The 19,805-nt window shown below is 47.7% G+C and overlaps 1 protein-coding gene across 3 annotated transcripts in view; it reads left to right on the forward strand.

Moving 5' to 3' along the window:
• Positions 1–19,805, forward strand: part of lhfpl2a (LHFPL tetraspan subfamily member 2a) — a 34,253-nt gene that overhangs the window by 1,061 nt on the left and 13,387 nt on the right. Inside the window, exon 1 of one of the 3 annotated variants that reach the window (XM_068574414.1) lies at positions 11,345–11,421. The exons of 1 other annotated variant lie outside the window; for it this stretch is intronic. The gene's annotated coding sequence lies outside the window, so the exon portion shown is untranslated. Of the gene's footprint in view, positions 1–11,344; positions 11,422–14,332; positions 14,414–19,805 lie in introns of those variants that run through there. One more of the 3 variants, XM_068574415.1, reaches the window with a different exon arrangement.

Consider the following 19,805-nt stretch of genomic DNA (forward strand, 5'->3'; position numbering starts at 1 on the left):
CCTGGTCCCTGCTCACACGGTTGCTCTACGGTTGCTCTACGGTTGCTCATACGGTTGCTCATACGGTTGCTCATACGGTTGCTCTGCTATTGTCACTTCAGCAGCGGCTCTGTCTGCAGTCTGGACAGAGTGCGACACAGATTCTTGTCTTTTTGTGTTGTGTTTCAACAGTAAACCTGAGAACAGGTCCCACCTGTGCACTGGTGTTTGTGTGGGAACCAGAAAGAGCTCCTGGGGGCCGAGAGCTTTTTCTTTCTTTTATTAATATTCATGTATAAAGTCTTTGGACCATAAGGTAACCAAAGAACACGTGCCATGCATTTTTCCCTACTTTTGCTTCCAACCAGCAGTGATTTCTTTAATATTTTTGCTCTTTAATGCGATGCGTTAACGCACATGAGGCATGTCGTGTTTCTGTTCCAGACCCCAGCCGCTGATGCATTGTGGTAGGAAAGATCTGAGCCATAGAAACTGTCTTTTTCCACGTGGAAATGTTCTCTCTCTGCTCCTCGATTAACTCCCGTTGCTTTTGTTTTTATCGTTAAAGTCATCGCGCTAAATGGTCGTCGTTTAAATGCACTGTTGTCACTTTACTAGCAGCGGCGTGGCCACCGCGTGGCCTCGACCGGGACTCCACCTTCTGTGATTAGCTTGAGCCATTTCTTTGTAATTTAATTAGAACATTTTTATTTATTTTTTTAAGGCGCGGGAAAATGAGCTTCAGACGTTTAACGACGCTTCGGTCATCTCTGGCGGAGCGACCGGCATCAAAGGTGGCGGTTTGTCGGAGTCCACTCTGGGTGGATTGTCAGCGGTTTGAGATGATGTGCCAGTGCACGAGGTCCCTCAGGGCACTGTGTTTGGCCCATTAAAATAAGGCCTGGGCTTCCTTCATTCATTACGACCCTGCGTCGAGGCCACAAACCTGGCAGCAGGGCAGCGCAGATGCTTTGGAGGAGTTCTTTTTATGTTTCCTAAACTTCATGGTAAACTTTCAAAGCCTGGAAATAAAATCTTGCCAGACTGGTTTTTCTTTTCCTTCTGCCCGGTGGCAGATGATGCAGTCGTGGATTCTTTTAATGCATGTAAATAATAAGTTGAACAACACATCATCTGCGTTCATGCCTTTTTTTTAAAAATTTTTTAATCATTAATCCAGGATCTTTGGCTCCAGTTCATGAGAGAGGGTCACTTTATGTCTCAACTATTCACAGAGGCATTGAGCTACATCTCCAATGCATTTGGAGCCTAAATAAACACTTTAAATGCGCCTGTAGGTGTACATCCCCCCCCCCAAATGATGGAAATCAGACCTGGGCACTATCAGTGTGTGCTTGAAACCGAAGCCCTGGCCGCGGTGCCGCCGTGACCGGAGTGTGAAATCCACTAATTGAGCGGCTGCTCGCCGTGTCAGAGGTTAAACCGGAGGACTCCGGCCGGCCGGGGCTAACATCTGGATTACAGATTATTTTTCAGCTGCGGCTCTCCTCCAGCGTCGATGAGTCCCGATAACAAGACGAGGTTTATTTGCGCCATATTTCCTCAGACTACTGTTGCACTCCTTTTGAGTTGGAACATTCACTTTCCCAGCTGTTTTTTTGACGATCAGCACTTTTTTTTTTGGAGGGGTGGGGTCATTATTTGGCCCGCAGTATTCTTTTGTTTCTCAACGAGTGCGGTCAATAAAACTTTATACAGGAGCATCCAGGAAGTGCTCTAATGAAACCAACACATCACAGAGGTTTACATAAACGCGGCTCGTTGCCCCAAAAGATTGTTTATTTGGCCATAAAATTGACGTAATGCAAGGAAGACAGTCTTAAAAATTCTGACAAATCTTAACTGGGTCACATTACGTTATACATCTGGGTTTTTTTTTCCGTTGCAGGCTTCTGAAAGGAGTCGTCCTGAGGGAATTGAAAGCAGCCGTGTGTCCGAGTTTGTCAGAAATGGTCCGTTTCACCGGTGCTGGAAAAGTCTGTGTCACAGTCTGCGTTTACAGAGGAGGAGAAAGGCGTCCGGGAGGCTTTGTTCTCGGACATTTTCCTCTGTCTGAGGGCGTTCACAAATAAACACGCAGTCGTAAACGTACTGAATTGTTATTTACCGAAATAACAGGTTTCCAAGACCAGATTTGGACCAGAATTGGGTTTCGTTTCAGCGTTGATATCGCTGCATCCATCGTGGGAGTGGTTCGATCTCGAGTCGTAGAGAAGAGATGTAGTTATATATATCGTTGTTGAAAAGTGGGTCACAAGTTGTGTTTTTAGTAACTTCACAAGCAGTGTGGCCGTCCGTCCGGCTCTCCTCTTTGCAGCCGGAGCTCCAACTCCCGTCACGTCCGTGTGAAATGTGACGGCGGCGTTCGCGTGATGACCTCTCTCTCTCGTGTGGGCCCCTCTGTTCTGAAACAACTCTGAACGGCACGACGCTTTCTCGACTCTCTCTACACGCCACGCCGTGGAGCAGCCATGCACACTGATCGGATCGGGCGGCGCCGGAGCTAACCGGGCCCTCCTCTCTCTCTCTCTCTCTCTCTCCGGCTCTCTCTGGGCCCCCCTGTGGCTCCCGGAGATGAGCCTCTCCTGGGGGTGCCATCGACCTCCAGCGGCTCTCCAGACCTGCCCGTTTACTGGGAAACCATTAGGGTGGAGGTGGGGTTGGGGGGTGGGGGCTCACAATAACAAAACCCCCTCCCTACACTCGTCCCCCCTCTATATATTGAAGGTAGGCCTGCGTGGAACGCAGCCTCCCCCTATAGAAATAGACAAGAGACGTCCAAAGAATGACTCGTGGAGGGCAGGGAGGAGGGGCCGGACCCTCCTGTCGGGTGAAATGAGGAGAAAGAATCTGCAGTCGGGTGTTTTTTTGCGGTTCCTTTGTGGCGGAGCTGGGGGTCGGTCTCAGGGGAGCGCGCGGCAGACGGGCGGAGGGTCCTGCAGCTGCTTGGCCTCCAGCGCTGCATGCAGCCCCCCCCCCCCCCCCCCCTCCGAGCGACCGCAGGCTCATTAAACTGCGCCGCTTCGCGTTCAGTCCACTCGGGGTTTGCTGCATGCTAATCGGCAAAGGTTGCGACACGCCGGTCTGTGCGTCACGTGATAAGATGGTGTCGCATGAGGAGTCGGGGTTAGGTCAGCGACGCGGCTTTAAGCCGAGCCTGATCACACGAGATTGTGTCTTTTATGCGCCTGTTGGTTCCCAGTTTGTATCAGAGGAAGAATGCTAACATTATTAGCGAGTCACACAAAGGTTGCAGCTTATTCCTATTGTTCATATCAGATTGTCTCTTTGGCTCTTTCCAAAAGCTCCATACGACTCCCACATCCGTTTGCGCGCTCTGAAGCGGGAGCTAGCAGGTGGTTAGCTTAGCTTCACAGCTAGCCAGGGCCCTGCAGTTTCATTCCCCTTCGTCATGCTAGTCGCTCCCTCCGGCCGAGTCCTTTCACTTTCACTCACTTTTACTGTAAGTTCTCAGCACGGAGGTCTGATTCCCCCCGTGTGTGTTTGGGTCCCGGTTTCACCAGCGCCATGGAAACCCTATTTTTGGTTCGGACCGGCAGTCGGTCACCGCTCATTACCACCAATGCTCTTCTGGCCGGCAGCAGGACCGAAGCGCTTCTTTCTCTGCGTCCTGGTTTCAGTTTAAGAGATTAGATTTTGTAAATGAATGTGGAGCCGACCTACTGACCTAATCCTGACCTGTACCTCAACACACACACACACACACACACACACACACACACACACACACACAACGGTTAGCCAGTTCATGAAATGTTCCTTGGCTTTAGAAGTAAAGCAGATTTTTGTTTTTGCTAACGTTTGAACCTTACGTTCAATGTTGGGATTGCACAATGACACACCCACACCCACACACACCCACACACACCCACACCCACACCCACACACACCCACACACACACACACACGCGCGCGCAGTGTGTAAACTTATATATTAGCGTCACAGCTGCAGAGGTCGGCCCGCCGGCCTCTGCAGCTGTGGACTGATGAGCAGCGAGCGGTTTCTCCAGGTGGACTGATGAGCAGCGAGCGGTTTCTCCAGGTGACCCCCGTCACTGGGTGGGATCATGTTACAGCACCTGTGGGGTGGGAGGAGGGGAGGGGGGGTAAATGCCGGTAAATCAAGATCATTTGCACCACAAGAAACACACAACCGGGTTCGATACTCGGATCACAGGAAACGCCCCGAAGCTCCGCGCCGATGCGAGCCGGCCTGATTGAATTGAGCCGGTATTTGCCAGACTCGCTTCCTCCGCGCCGCCGCCACATGCTTCCTGTTTGAGTCCATCTCCGGTACGATCAAGCGGCTCCGGTTCAATAAACACAGCTTCGGCTTCGTCATTTCCTTCTCGCGGCGACCTCGTAAAAAGCAAAGAAAAGCAACGGCAGGTCTGCGAGCTAAAGGCGAGCGGCGTCTCCTGGCTCGGCCTTTTCGCTCCGACTCCTCCGAAGCCTCCTTGAACTCGCATACTTGCAGAGGATGAGGCATTTCTGTGTTTGCTGTTGTCATTTGGGGCCGGCCCTCGGCAGCAAAGTGGTATTTGCACATCTGAAGACAAGCGAGGGATTACGGCGTCGCTCGCCGCGTGCAGAAGGGAGAGTAAACACACACACAGACACACACACACACAAGAAAAAGTGAATCACAGAGGGCAGTAATGACAGAGTAAGGAGACAGAGAGCAGGCGCAAAGGGAGGGAAGAGGGGGAGGAGAGAGAGAGAGCAAAGAGTAGAAAAGACAGAGAAAGAGAAGCTGAAGCTTTTGTTTCACAATTAACTGCAGCGAGTCAGACATCCGTGATCCATCTCCCAGGGGCCGGCGTCTGGAGCTGCCTTTCTGACCCCGAACTCCCCCTCCTTCATCCTGCGTCCCTCCCTTTCTCTCTCGCCCCCCCCTCCACCGGCAGCATGCCTTCCCTTCCACGACCCCGCCGGCCCCAGAGATCACTCACTCCGAGGGGAAACCCCTCGTCTAGTAGCTGCCTCTGACCTCCATCTGTTATCCTGTCCGTCTGTCCAGAATTGACTTATCACATCCACACTGATGCGCTTCTGAAGTCATTTATTTGCCTGACGTTTTTTATTTGCTAAAGAGAGCATTTGGGTGAAAGTGCGTGTGCGTTTTAAAACACCTCGTCTGCTGTACAGACCTTGAAATGGAGCTTTTTCATAAGGCTTTTGTGTCAACATTTGGTTTGCATTCACATTGTATTGCATTGTTGTTGTGCAGAAGTACAGAACATAAAGTGGTAGAGAGTAAAGGAAACACCTTTAACACAGTAAATTCTGCTGTACATGAAGGTAGATTTGTGTCTTTTTTACCTTAGCAAATTTCTAGTTTGTAAGTAAAATATCTCCAAATCTTTGCTCAAAAGAAAAGCTCTCAAAAGTAAAATTTGCTCTAAAAAAAAGAACATTTTTTTTGTTGAGAGCAAAAAAAAAAAAAACGGTCTCATAAAAAAAATTGCTCTCAAGAAATAATTTCAAAAAGAGAACTTTTTTTTGTAGAGAGCAAATTTTTTTTTGAGAGGATTTTTTTTTTTGAGAGCGTTTTTTTTTTTTTAGAACAAATTTTACTTTTGAGAGCATTTTCTTTTTTTTAGAGGTTTTTTTTTTTTGGAGCAATTTTTTTAATTGAGAGCAAACATTTGGAGATAATTTACTTGCAAACTAGAAATGCTTGGGTAAAAAAAGACACAAATCCACCTTCACAGCCGTCGCGAACGTTTAACTCTTCAAACTGATCAAAACTTTCCCCGATGACACAACTTCTGGACACTTTTCTCCACATTTCTCTCCGTGGACTCGTTTTGTTGTCGCCGCCCAAACAGCATTTTAAAGCGTCGCCGCGTCCCAGCTGACGGCCGCTTAATGGCAGCCAAACACCGGCCGGATGATGTAAACACTTCCCCTCTTCTCAGGGCGGTCGGGCGCATTATGGCGGCCGTTATAGGCCCCGCCCCCCCGGGTGCTGCAGGGCCGTTAGATTCCTGGGGGCCGGTCGCCTGTGACACTGAGTGGGAATCTTTATCACGGCGGGTTCAAAGGTTCAGAGGCTAGACAGGAAAGATGATGCCTCTGAAACACAATTACAGACACGATAACACAATTTGGCGAAGCCGCAGCACACATGCAGTCCTGGCAGGAGTGTGTGTGTGCGTGTGCGTGTGTGTGTGTGTGGGTGTGTGTGGGTGAAACCCCTTTATCCATTATGTCTGTCATCATGTCTGAGAGAGACTTGGCTCTCATCCAACCTGGAGAAATTACCCTCCCATCCACATTAAAGAGCACTTAATACACCTGTCTCCTATCACTCAGCCCTGGAAGATGAAGTCACCACATCTGAACAAAGAAAAAAACATACATGTGTATATATACACATATATGTTTGTATCTTCCTCTTTGATTCCATATTTAACTCTGAAGGCTCTTCATCTCTAATAAGTTATAAACCAGCCTCGCTGAATGATGCAGCTGCAGACATCTGTTGTGTTTTAACTAATCACTGCAAGGTGATGTCATCTCTGTGTGCGGTCTGTGGTTTATGGGCCGGACACACACATGTGGATGTATATGCATGCATGTAGGCACGCACACACACACATGTATATATCTATATATAGTATATATACAAGAGAGGAAATTGGCCAGAGTGTGGATAATCATTGCATTAGTGCAGAGTGTGTAATCAGCATGCGCCTGAGGGAGCAAACACACACCTCGTGTTTGTGCTTTACAGGCCGAGTCCTTTTGTAACTGCTGTGTTGAGTGTTTTTGTGCAGAGGTGGAAAGAGGGCGTGTGCTCGTGTCAAAGGGAATTAAAGGGCTGACTGAGGAGACAGAGCCGGACCTCAGGGGTGTGACGTCATCTAAAAGGGGTGTAATCGATTTCTATGTCCAGATAATCATCTCAGAGAATTGGAGGGATGAGTTGTCTTCGGATCGGACGTAAAATCTTGTGGATTTACTGCTGATGTGTGATGAAGAGCCGGGTTACAAAATGTCTGGTGCTGTGATCTAAAAAACGAGGTCAGTGAACAAGCCCGTGTACGTTTTGGCAAGAGACGTCCAATCAAGCTTAACATTGGGTTTACGTGCCACATAAAAAACTAAATGAGCTGAAAGAAGCTGAAAGAAGCCGAGTCAGCGACATCTTTGGCTTTGAGCGACTCCTTTCACTTAATACTTTTAAATTCAGTGTTTTGTTTCCCGTCTCCGTCTGACTCGCGGCTCTTCTTCTTCACGGCGACAGCGGCAGAGTTTCACGGGTATTGTAGTATTTAAGAATTTCAATTGAAGGGTATTTATTGTCGTATTTAAGCGTTGGTTCTGGCTCCCCGGGGCCGTCAGCGGGCCGAGCTCGCGCCCAAACCCGAAGCGGAAGCTGCACGGGCTCCAGAAACCCAAAGTTTTGTAGTTTTTTCCCCCCTTCCTCCTCTTTGAAGAGCGCCTGGCAAAAGGCCTTCAAAGCTCCTCTGTCTCAGCGCCGGCTGCGACAAATTATGTGTGGTGAATGTAATGCAGCTGCCCAGCTGAGCCGGAGCGGACAACGCTTATTATTAAGAACAAGAAGTGCTTTTTTTTTCTTTTGTTTGGGGTTTTTTTGTTCGCTCCTGCACACATTTTGCCCGACAAAGTGCAGCGTCGTTATGAACTGAGGGCTGCCGAGCACAAAGATGACGTCATTGTTGGTGAAGTCTGTTTCCTCCTGCATGAATATAGACAGCTCCAGTCTTATAAAAGACTTTATCATATATAAGGTTCCTGTAAACTCTAGAAGCAGACGGCGACACGTCGTTTGTAATGAATTAAAATCCACTTTTTTTTCTTCTTTTCTTCTGATAAACATGAATTTGACCTTTTGAGGTCAGGCAGCAGAGGTGCAGCAACAATCTGTGTTTGTGTCTGACGTCCGTCTGTGTTAGCCTCTGTATATATTTACTCTCGTCTCCCGCTGCGACCGAACGTGTTGCAGAAGCGGCGCGTTGCAGCGATCAGCGTCAGGGAGCTGCGGAGCGGCTGCCGTCTGACACCTGCCAGCTGCGAGCTCGCCCGAGGGAGGCCGAGCTCCTGAGCCGCTTGTTTTAATGAGAACGCGCTCTGTGCAGCCTCACATGCCGCTCATTACGGCCCAGAGAGGGAAGAGAGAGGGATGAATGTTCAACAGATGCAGCCTGATGTGTCTTAATGAAGCTTTCGATTGAACGGACAGAAGTCAGAAGTAGAGCTTCAGCGAGCGTTTAAAACCATTACTGTCATCGTCGATCAACACGCGATGAGTTTAAGATCGTTTTGATATCCCACACGACGCAGGATGACGTCATTAAATGTCCTGTTTTATCCGACAAACGGTACAAAACTACGAAAAAGGAATTTACTATAAAAGAAGTCCAGAACATTTTAGATCCTGGGAATATTAAATGTTTGTTATAGATGATACTATTTGAATAATCCACTCATTGCATCGTCGGTCCAAACCATCAGCTCACGTACTTAAAGTCGCTGTGAAAGACTTTTAAATCCTCAATTTAATCATCAGTTTAAACGAGTCTATCAGAGAGAATATTCTCCATTTCTTCATAGTTATCAAGCAGGTTCACCAGAAACGTGGATTACCGTTTCCCCCTTCTGCTTCCAGTCTTCATGCTAAGCTAAGCTAAGCTAATCGCTTCAGGATTGATTTACTCACCTCGCTCTCAGCTGGAAAGCAAATGAGTGTATTTACCAAATGTTCCTTCACATGTTGACAACCCAAATACTTCCCTTCCTCCCAGCTCCCTTATTCCCAGAGCCCTTAAACGCTGCAAGAAAGAGCCTTTTGTGGTGACCCCACACACACACACACACATAATGGTCTGCCCCCAGCTGTGGACGGGTTCAACAGCTCAGCTCCTAAAACGCTCTAAGAGGTTCCCCTCAGTTAATGTCGGGGCATTTTTGGCACGACTTTAAAGGGGACAGCAGCTGGACTGCAACACTTTGGGAAAACCCTTTTCAATTTATAGACATCCACTTCTGTAAATTGGAAAGTGCCGGACAAGAATCCCCCCTGCTGAGGATCTCCTGAGGACAAAACACGCTCCACAACTATTGCATTATTCCTCCTCCAGGAGCTGCAGCTACGTTCATGCCGCCATCTTCTCCGTCGCCACAGATTCCCTGGATCTGTAGACGTCTTCGTAAACTCATCTGCTTTCTTCTCTCCAGCGAACGACAGCGTGAGAAACAGACGGAGAGAGTCAGGTGTTGAACCAGTGAGCCGTCGGTGTTATTGGGTTCTTTATCTTCCCCCGCTGGAGGAATTGAAAAAGTACAAAAGTATACAATTGGACGATTAGGAGGCCGGCTGCGCGGCCGGTATGCTGTTTATTAGTGCGGGGATCCCGGGGAGGCTTCTGTGGGAAGATCTGTGTATTGTTTCAAGCTCATTCCAGAGTTTTTGTGGCAAAATCACTGCTTGTTTTCCCATTGTTCAAAACCCCGACGCCAATGTTGATTATACCTTACGTGATTATGTTATATTCCCTAATCAGAGTCGCTTTGCATGAAAGGAAAGCTGCAGCTTTTCAGAGGTCCACACCTGCAGGTGTGGAGGTTTGATAGCATTTATATATATGTACTTGCTGCGTTACCTTTGGGGAGGTTCATCCACATTTTGGGAACATTAAAAGGCGCCAAAGTGAGCCAACAACCAGCGTGTGTTTGTGTCTGTCAGTGGTTCATTCATCAGGTCCATTCTTCAAAGAATTTCTTCAAATTTAGCACAAACGTCCACCTGGATGCTAAAATGACCTCAATAGATTTTTAGGGTCAGAGGTCACCGTGACATCACAAAACCTGTTTTTTTAGCCATAGCGTAAAAATGTATTCACAAATGAAGACAATAAATGAGATTAAATGGCGACGCGATGACATTTTGTAAAGACATGGCGATCCCTGTGGTGTGAACGAGATAAAAGAGACTTTCTATCTTATCTATGGTGAAGGAAAGCTGGCGTGTGTGTGTGTGTGTGTGTGTGTTTGTGTGTGTGTGTGTGTGTGTGTGTGTGTGGAAAAAGCCCCGAGGCCACTGATTACATGCATTGTCACAGAAACAATGTGCTTCTCTGTCACATGACATGCATCTATTTGCACGAGCCTCGACCTTTAGCTTCCTTTGCAGATAGTGAACCTCCTGCAGCCGTGTTGTGTCCTTGTGTTGTGTCCTTGTGTTGTGTCCTTGTGTTGTGTCCTTGTGTTGCGGTGTGTGTGTGTGTGTGTGTGTGTGGAAAAGCTCTCCAATCCTGTTAATGTTGTGACTATTGACTTCAGGCTATTGACCAGAGCTGAGTGCTGCTCTCTCTCTCTCTCTCTCTCTCTCTCTCTCTCTCTCTCTCTCTCTCTCTCTCTGGACGATACCCATTAAACAAAAAAGCCTCAACGGTGCCGAGAAAGAGGGGAAGAGAGCGCCGGCCGTGAGTTAATGATCTGCAGCGTGACGTGTGTGCAGGCAGAGAAACCTGAAGCTGTTGAAGTTATCTGCACTTTTGCACTTTTCCTTGGACAGATTGCTCGGAAGTGGAGGTTGCCGGCTGGTTTTATCGCAACGTTTTTACCTGAGAGGATAAAAAAACAAGCTGTGAAGCCGGTTATGTGGAGCCACATAAAACCCCAAATGAGCTGAACGAAGCTGAAGCGCTGAGAGGAAACAGCAGAGTCAGATGAATAATCTCTGTGGCTTCTCGACTTGGAGCGCGACTCCTCTCGCGTTATAAAGAGCCATTTGTTCCATTGCTCATACAAACATATTGATTTATTCCGCTTTAAACTCGTACATGAAGCGTTGAGTTGAAGTTCAGGTTATTCACTCATTTCTGAATATCTCTGTGAACCAGGCTGTGGGAAAACGTCATTTTAAATCACCTTTCACACAAGATTAATGCCTAAAATCCCTCTTAGTGACTTGGCTAGATTATATAATCCACACAATGTGTTTTGTTGTGCTGAATTATGCACCTCCCCCCCCTGACACACACACACACACACACAGGAACCCGCATCACGTCGAATTAGCGATGCAGACATCAGCGTCTCTTTTCGTTCTTTTCTTTTTATGATGAACATGTGAAACAGTTTTAAAAGTCCTCTCCAGGTGCGGCGGCGCGTCGCTCTCAGGTCAGGATGGAAAAATACCAACGAGCAAGTGGAGGAAAAGATGCTCATTAAAATGCTGCCGAGCCAACTATGACTGCACCGCTTGCTCTCCGGAGACGGTATGGTTTTGAGATTTGGACTCACGGTCGCATCGTCTCTCTCCAGGTCGCGAGGAGTTGAGAGAGAGAGAGAGAGAGAGAGAGAGAGAGAGAGAGAGAGACGCTGACGTCAGCCGGATTCGAGGGGAGGAATCCGTCCGCACGAGAGGTCGGTGTTGTTTTTGTTTGCTCTGTATTTGCATCTGAACTCCACGCGAAGAGCTTCGTCCTCAGGAGACGCGAGGCCAAACAAACCCGCTTCCTGCTTTTCTTCTTCTGGTGTTATTGGGGGTTCCTGGCACCTGCCCGTCACTGCTGGAAATACCAGCTGCTCCCACGGCCCCCATTGTTCCACACAGGTGTTATCTGACATCGGAGGCCTTTTAAAGTCAGCGTCTCGCTGCGAGCGCTTGGCACAAAGTCATCTGGCAAAAGTTAGAAGAAGAAAAACTAAACATTTTTCTTCCAATGCACAGTTGCGACAGGAGTTTGTTTGCTTTCGCTGCCACTGTCGATCATATGTGATCGATCCACGCCGACACAGTCCAGGAGACAAGCTGAGCTTCATGGGAGATTGTTTGGATAAGCGGCCGATCGGGCATTTTGTCCTTCTCGGATTCATTTCTTTGGAGGCGTTCAACGGCAAAGTAGTTGACACAAATAAATGCTAATTTCAGAGCAGAGTCTCTTGCAATATCCAGTGATTTGCCAGTTTAATAGGAACACTTAGCTAAAACCCTGCAATAAATCCTCCAATCACGAAGGTTATGGTTTATTAAGGGAACTTTGCAGATAGTTAAATCACACTGAGAGCTGTTTTCTAATAAATTGCTGATTGTTTCCACTCTCCCACCCTGTGAATCATCTCGCGGCCTCGGCTTTAATGCTTTAAATCATCCGTGCTGCTCTTGATTGCCACTTCAAGCTTCAGTCGACTGAGGGTGAAGTTCACGCGCTGACTCTGGAAATCTGTCCCGTGTATTTATCTGGAGGAAGAAGGAGGAGGAAGCTGGGGGCGTCGCGGGGGCGGCCATGTTTTTCCAACATGGAGGAAAACAACGGAGTGAGAGATAATGAGCAGGGACCACCTGTGAAGGTCATTTCAAAGTGGAAAGCGCCTCCCAACCCCTCCTGCTAAGATAATAAACAGAAGAATCATTTGTCACTTTATAAATAGGGAGACACTTCCTGTTATCTCACACTTGTTTTCGACTGGACCGCCTTTTGTCTTCATGCTCTATACTGGGACACATCACTGGGGTCGGCGGGGTTTCACTCTTATTTCTGATCAGGAGGTTTGTTGAACAGCTGTTATCCTCGGATCACATATTCTGTGAACGTGAGACGTGACAGTTTTAATAAATCGGCTCCAAATCAGACAGATTTCCCCTTTTGTGTCTGCAGGATATCGCAACGCTTTGCCCTTTTTTGTGAGCTTTTTTATTTGACTCGTCGACAACCCGGTCTTTGTCTGGAAGTGAAAGCATCTCGCTTTACTCCCCCGAAGAAACCGCTCCGACAATAGCAGCACGCTTCTTCATTTCTCAGCTTCCCACCTCTCCGCTTTGTTCCCCCCTTCGCCGTCTCCTTTTCACTCGCCGCCTCCCCTCGTTTGCCTCCTCGCCTCCTACGTGCCGCTGAGCGTCGATTTGCCAAGAGCCCGTCGAGCAGAGCGAGCGGGGGGAAGACATCACTTGATACTTTTATTATGCGTAACTCGAGAGAGTCCGGTGCCAACGGTCCTCGGACCGGTGCTTACGTTTTGATTTTGAGGAGGGTATCGGGTTGAGCTTGGAGCGTCCACAACAGCAATGCCTCTTCCCCCCCGTCTGCCCCGCTGTCGCCCCGGGGGACGTTGGGATAAAGCAGCCAGCGAAGGTCTCGGTTTGCAGGGGGAGATTGTGTCAGAGCCACAGGGAAGTTAGGATTAAGCTGCACTCATCCCGAGCACAAAACACAGTGAGAACAATGCCTCCAGCCCTCCAGAGAAGAGGGCCAAATACCGTCCACCCGGCTCAGCACAGGGACTGATTTCCTGAGTCTGGCCTGGGAAACAAAAGTACTGGCATTTGAAGTGGAAGGACTTTTCTCCCCCCAACCACCACCAGTGTTTATGGTCCCCGGGGCTGTGTGCGGGGCTAAGGTGGGGCTGGAAATGGTTAAGCATAATGGAGACAGTGTTCGACCTGAGGGCCCCCAAAACTCTGCAGCTCTCTAACGGTGGGAAGCAGAGGAGACGTGTCGGGTCGCCCCGTCCATCAGCACGCAGAGCGAGTAGGTGTGAAGAATGTCGCCCCAAATTTCATGAAAACCCGGTGAATATTTTACATTTTTAGCTCTTAATGAAGCAAAAACGTCTAATATCTGGGAGCTGATACTCAGACTTTTTCAATCCTGATGTAAATGAAGTGATACTGGATGACAGAAATGAGATTTGTAGTTTGTGGGCTGCCTAAATATCGTCTTTTTAAGTCTCTCGTCTTTGAGCTAAATGCTAACTTTGAGCTAACACGTTGAGCAAAAACGAACGACCGAGTTTGACAAGAGTCCTTTAGATTTTCAGGTATTTTCAGGTATGAACTCAAATGTTTTGCACTAAATTAATAAAGAATCATTAAATATTCACCCCTCCAAAAAAATGACGTCACAGTCGATCCCACCGCGGGGGAGGTATTTCGCCCGCTGCTAGCACGGCTAACTGTGACAACCCACACACTTCCTGTTTGGGTTTTTGCACACCAACAAACGGCGGTGACGGCGGCCATGTTGTTATCGCGCCGTTGCGATGGACGTCACCTCTGGGTGTGTCGCTGCTCCTCGGCCTCTTTAATCCTCGGCTCGAACGAGCTGATATTTACCCGCTCCGAGGTGAACCAAACAATAAAAAACTCTTCTGTGCCACCAAATAACCCGTTTACAAGATGACGGCCTCCCACTTTGAGATGTTTTCCATCGGCCTGTTAACCCCTCGCCCGCCGTGCGACGGCCCGTCCTGGTCCATATGAGAGGAAGAGGGATTTGTTGACCTCCTCCTCGGCTGAAGAGTTACCCCTCGCCTCCTCCATGGAGGGACTCCACCTCGCCTCTCCAGCCGGATTGCATAAACAGATGTTTCCAGAGGGGGAAACCGTCGAGCTCTCGCACGGAGATCCGATAGACGTGTGAGTGTGTTGTGTGTGTCCACATGTGTGTGTTTTTATTATGTTCCATGTATGCATTTGGACTTTTGGGATCTGGGAGATTGTTTTCTCCCCCCCCCTCATGTACCACAACTTCTCCACCCGGCCGGAGGTGTTGCGTATCTGTTTGCTCCGGAGCTCTCGCAGGTGTATTCCCTGCTGACCACAAGCGGCGGGATCTGTTCCCTCGCTCCCCTCATTCCTTTTTCCCCTTCTCCTTCCTCTCTTTCCCACGCTCCCGTCTTGCACCGCTTCCCCCCTCCGCCCTCCAAACCCCAGTGTTGGGATTTCCTCACCTTCAGCGTTTATGCTCCAGCGGAAAGAAAGTTAATAAATTAGAGATATCTCTCCCGCCGCACTACGGCGCGTTCGACTGCAAACCGCCGCTGACAAACAGCGTAATGGATAAAAACGATGTGGCGTGACCTCGCCGGAGGGGAAAGGCATCTGTCTCGTGACCTCAGCTGTCGTATTACGTGAAGGGATCGGTGTCGAATGCATGAACGAGATCTTGAGTTTGTGAGTGATGATGTACGCTAAAGCGGGAAAACATTCGGTGCAGTTTCACAAGGAAATGTGTCTCTTCCAGCGAGTTACTTTTTTATGTTAAAAGTCATGGAAGGAGACGGCACGAGGGCCTTGACCTGAATGTGTCTGCAGCGCTAGACACTAAGAGCTGAATGCTTTGTGTTTTTTGACTTAACTTGTTGAAAACTGTGGAACCAATGTTGTCTCCAGACCTCTTTTCCCTGTGTTTGAGTCGTAGGAACCCCAAATTAATTCCAATACTTGTGTTTATTGTATGTATTTGTTCAGCAAAGTCTTGGGAAAAAATGTATATCTGCGAACAAAATCCCTTTTATAAGATATTTTGATTATAACTATGAACATCCAGCATGATATGAGCCAGATTCCCCCCAAAAAACTCCTGGAGCGTCAATAAGACACCTTTTTGGAAAGATTAGGACCTAAATAATCTGAATCTGCAACAAAAATCACAATAAATCAAAGTCTTGGCCTGTTAGGAAGGAGTTTCAGGCAAAAAAACTGTGTCGTTTGGTTCAAAAATGGAAAAATTACGTATTTTATGCCGAAAGATTATCTGAATGGGGCATGCTGGGACTAAAAATGGGCGCGGAAGGATTTTCGCACGGTTTCCAAAAGGTTCATTTAAATCAGAATTGGGCCGATTATTTAGGCCAAATTCTTGTGTTTGGACAACGTTTGACGTAGGAGACCTTTGTCTCCTTTTTGACGATTACCAAACATAAAAAACGTGTTTCTATGTCTGAGAGTAAAGGATGGAAACAGTCCTACGTCGGTAGCCCAGGCTGTGAGCTGGATGCTTAACATCTGCAGATGGGCCTTTCGCTCGGCCTTGAAGTGGCCAGATGCTCGTCGCTGCTCCCTCTGCGGGCGCCGAGCCGAGCTCGGGCTTCTCTGATTGCACAGAGAAAGCGAACGTATCCCCGACATCCATTTGTCTCTCAGGATCTGCTTTTCGGGGGCTGCATATTGCCCACATGCTACCATCAGGCATGCTCTCCTCTTCCACACATTTTTTTTTTTTAGCACTCCAGAGAGCGATTGATTGTCCTTTCCCTCAGCCCGTCGGCCCGTTTCCATCGCTCTCTTCCTCGTTGAACCCTGCGTCGCCTCTTCGGGGCGGCTGCACGCTGACGTAACGCTCGGGATTGGAAACACGTGGAGATAAAAAAAGAGAAAAAACCTCATTCGGATATCTGCGAGGCACATCTGGGAGTCATGCGTCGACACACGAGCCAAAATCAAGCGTTTGGTTTCAGGAGTGTGAAATCACTTCCTGGCCGGCTCTGAAGATCCAGGTCACGGGTTTATGGACGCGGAGCACTTTGCTGTTTCCGTCGTTGTCATGTTCAGGACGTTGTGGAGAAAAGTAGCCGGCGCCTTTTCCCCCAACTGTACGTCCTCTCTCCAGTGTACACTCTGAACTCTGTCAAGTGTGATTATGATCTTGGGTGAAGGCTGCTTTGCTCTCTCTCTATATATATTTGTGGTATAGATAATATGATTTAGCAACATAGAGACACCAGGGAAAATATCTTTAAGCAATTGGGAACTTCATCTAATTTGGATTGCGTCAATTTGATGGATTGATTGAAATTATGTGTGAAATACTTGATTGACACTTGAGACCCCGCCCCTAAAGCGTCTGTTTGACTCTAACAGACCATAATGTACTAAATGAACATCATGCTGCATAGAAGAAGACTAGAAACTAGAGATTGAGACATAAACTCATGTTTACAATGTTTACTGAGAGAATACATCAAGTAGAGTCATTGATATTGACTTCTATACAACCATAGCAGTCGCCCCCTGGTGGTCAGTACAGATAATGTAGCTTTGACACATGAAGCATAGACTTCTATACAACCAGAGGAGTCGCCCCCTGGTGGTCAGTACAGATAATGCAGCTTTGACACATGAAGCATAGACTTCTATACAACCAGAGGAGTCGCCCCCTGGTGGTCAGGAGAGAGAATGCAGCATTGACACGTGAAGCATAGACTTTTATACAACCAGGGGAGTCGCCCCCTGGTGGTCAGGAGAGAGAATGCAGCTTCGACACATGAAGCATAGACTTCTATACAACCAGAGGAGTCGCTCCCTGGTGGTCAGTAGAGAGAATGCAGCTTTAACACATGAAGCATAGACTTCTATACAACCATAGGAGTCACCCCCTGGTGGTCAGGAGAGAGAATGCAGCTTTAACACATGAAGCATAGACTTCTATACAACCAGAGGAGTCGCCCCCTGGTGGTCAGGAGAGAGAACGCAGGTTGAAGACACTTCAACAGGCTTCACTTTTCAGACCTGGTCGGCTGAGAGAAAGAGCGGTGATTCTGTTGGAGTCTGCTGCAGGACGGTTGTTGTGTTGTTGTGTTGTTGTGTTGTTGTGTTGTTGTGACCGATGCCGCGATGACGTTTGTGCAAAAATGTTCAAAGTCTCGTTGAACGTCTCGGCTTTTGCGTCGGCTTCATTGCGTATAGAGTCTGTGTAAGACTTCCCTATAAGACTGGAACACTAGGGGGTGAAATTAAGCCTCAAACCAAAATAAGAACACAACAGATGTTTCATGTTTAGTACACTTCATAAAGACATCTTCATCACCCCCCCCCCCCCCTCTTACTTGTTATCTGATTTTTACCCGTTTTCACTCTGCTTTGCTTCACACTCATCCCCTCTCTTCAGATCCACAAGATACTATTGATCACCGTCTGTCAAGGACAGATGGATGACCGGCCGGGCAGTGATGATTTAACCTGGAATGTGTTCATGTGTGCGTATGTGCTGAGGATCGGTCTCCTCTGATCCTCCCGGTCTTTTGAAGTGAGGGTCTGCTCTGCGTCGCGGCTCCCTTTTCCATGGGCGGCACGAGGGAAATCTCCCGGAGCATCTTTCGTGCAGCACCGTCGGCTTTCCATTAAGCCTGTAAGGCGATATGTGGTCAGCCCTTGTCTGATGTGTATCTGTATTTCCATATCCACAAGACGTGGGAACGAGGTCCGCTCACAGTCGGGTTGTAGATTATAAAGTGCTGTTGAGATATTTTAGAGCAAACGTGTGACGAATGAATTAAATAGTTTATTTGACTGCTAACAAGCTTCGTATTTACAGAAACGGAGCATCGAGGAGCTGTTGAAATAATGCATATTGAGCCTGTATGCTACTAGCAAGAGTTCAGGCTAACTTTAGCAGCTCTGTCCTGCTGTTCATTGGATAAAGGAGGTGTTAGCAATGTTAGCTGTTAGCTGCAGACGTGGGAACGAGGTCCGCTCACAGTCGGGTTGTAGATTATAAAGTGCTGTTGAGATATTTTAGAGCAAACAAAGTGACGAATGAATTAAATAGTTTATTTGACTGCTAACTAGCTTCATATTTACAGTAATGGAGCATTACTCCCAAGGTTGAGGAGCTGGTAAAATAATGCCTATTGAGCCTGGATGCTATTAGCAAGAGTTCAGGCTAACGTTAGCAGCTTTGTCCTGCTGGTTATTGGATAAAGGAGGTGTTAGCAACGTTAGCTGTTAGCTGCAGACGTGGGAACGAGGTCCGCTCACAGTCGGGTTGTAGATTATAAAGTGCAGTTGAGATATTCTAGAGCAAACGTGTGATGAATGAATTAAATAGTTTATTTGACTGCTAACTAGCTTTGTTTTCACAGTAACGGAGCATCGAGGAGCTGTTGAAATAATGCATATTGAGCCCGGATGCTACTAGCAAGAGTTCAGGCTAACGTTAGCAGCTGTGTCCTGCTGTTCATTGGATAAAGGAGGCGTTAGCAACGTTAGCTGTTAGCTGCAGATGTGGGAACGAGGTCCGCTCACAGTCGGGTTGTAGATTATAAAGTGCTGTTGAGATATTTTAGAGCAAACAAAGTGACGAATGAATTAAATAGTTTATTTGACTACTAACTAGCTTCATATTTACAGTAATGGAGCATTACTCCCAAGGTCGAGGAGCTGGTAAAATAATGCCTATTGAGCCTGGATGCTATTAGCAAGAGTTCAGGCTAACGTTAGCAGCTTTGTCCTGCTGTTTATTGGATAAAGGAGTTAGCAACGTTAGCTGTACCATGTGTAAGAATGGGTGTGAATGGGTGAAAGACATGAAGCGTTAAAGCGCTTTTGAGTGGTCAGAAGACTACAAAGGGAATATAGACATATAAGTACATTTTAACGATTAAAAAGCAATCTCTTTATAAAACATTTCAGCTGGCAAAATCTGCAGTTGCCAGCTAGAAACGGAAAGTCTGCTTTTGTTTACCGCCTGTCTGAAATCAAGGAGCCATTGTTTCAGAAATGACTGTGAGTTTCGGGTTGTAAACTTTAAGGAGAGCTCGAGAGGTATAACAACCGTGTGTGAGGGCAGCGCTGCTTTGCTGCTGTTCTCCTGCAGAAAAGGCTTGAAAAAGGTCCACGAACCTCTTTCCATCCGGCTCACAACCACAGGGGGAGAACGGCTTTATTGGAAACGGGTCAAAAGGTTTCGGATACATGCATCCGGGTTAAAAAACTATTTTTGGCTTTTGACTCCCATTCAAACTGATAAGAAAAGGCCTCTTCCTCGGGCTTTCCACATGCGCCGGCCTATCGGCTTCTCTTCCTGTTTGAGTCGGCCTCCTTTTTCTGTCCTCATATGGAACTCATTTGTTCTCCCGCCGTGTGAGCGAATGCGAGTAAGACGAGCGGCGCTGGATGAATGCATCCCGGGACACTTTGCTCAGACTGTGGACCATCTGGTCGTCCAGCGATTTATACCGTCACATATTCATTAGTGGTTGAAGAAGGACGGTGGAGGAGATGTGTGTGTTGTTATTGTGCCTTTCCT

Source organism: Clinocottus analis, unplaced genomic scaffold (genome assembly GCF_023055335.1).
Source record: "Clinocottus analis isolate CAN_PGR_092001 unplaced genomic scaffold, fCliAna1.0.p SCAF_13, whole genome shotgun sequence".
Lineage (NCBI taxonomy): Eukaryota > Metazoa > Chordata > Actinopteri > Perciformes > Cottidae > Clinocottus > Clinocottus analis.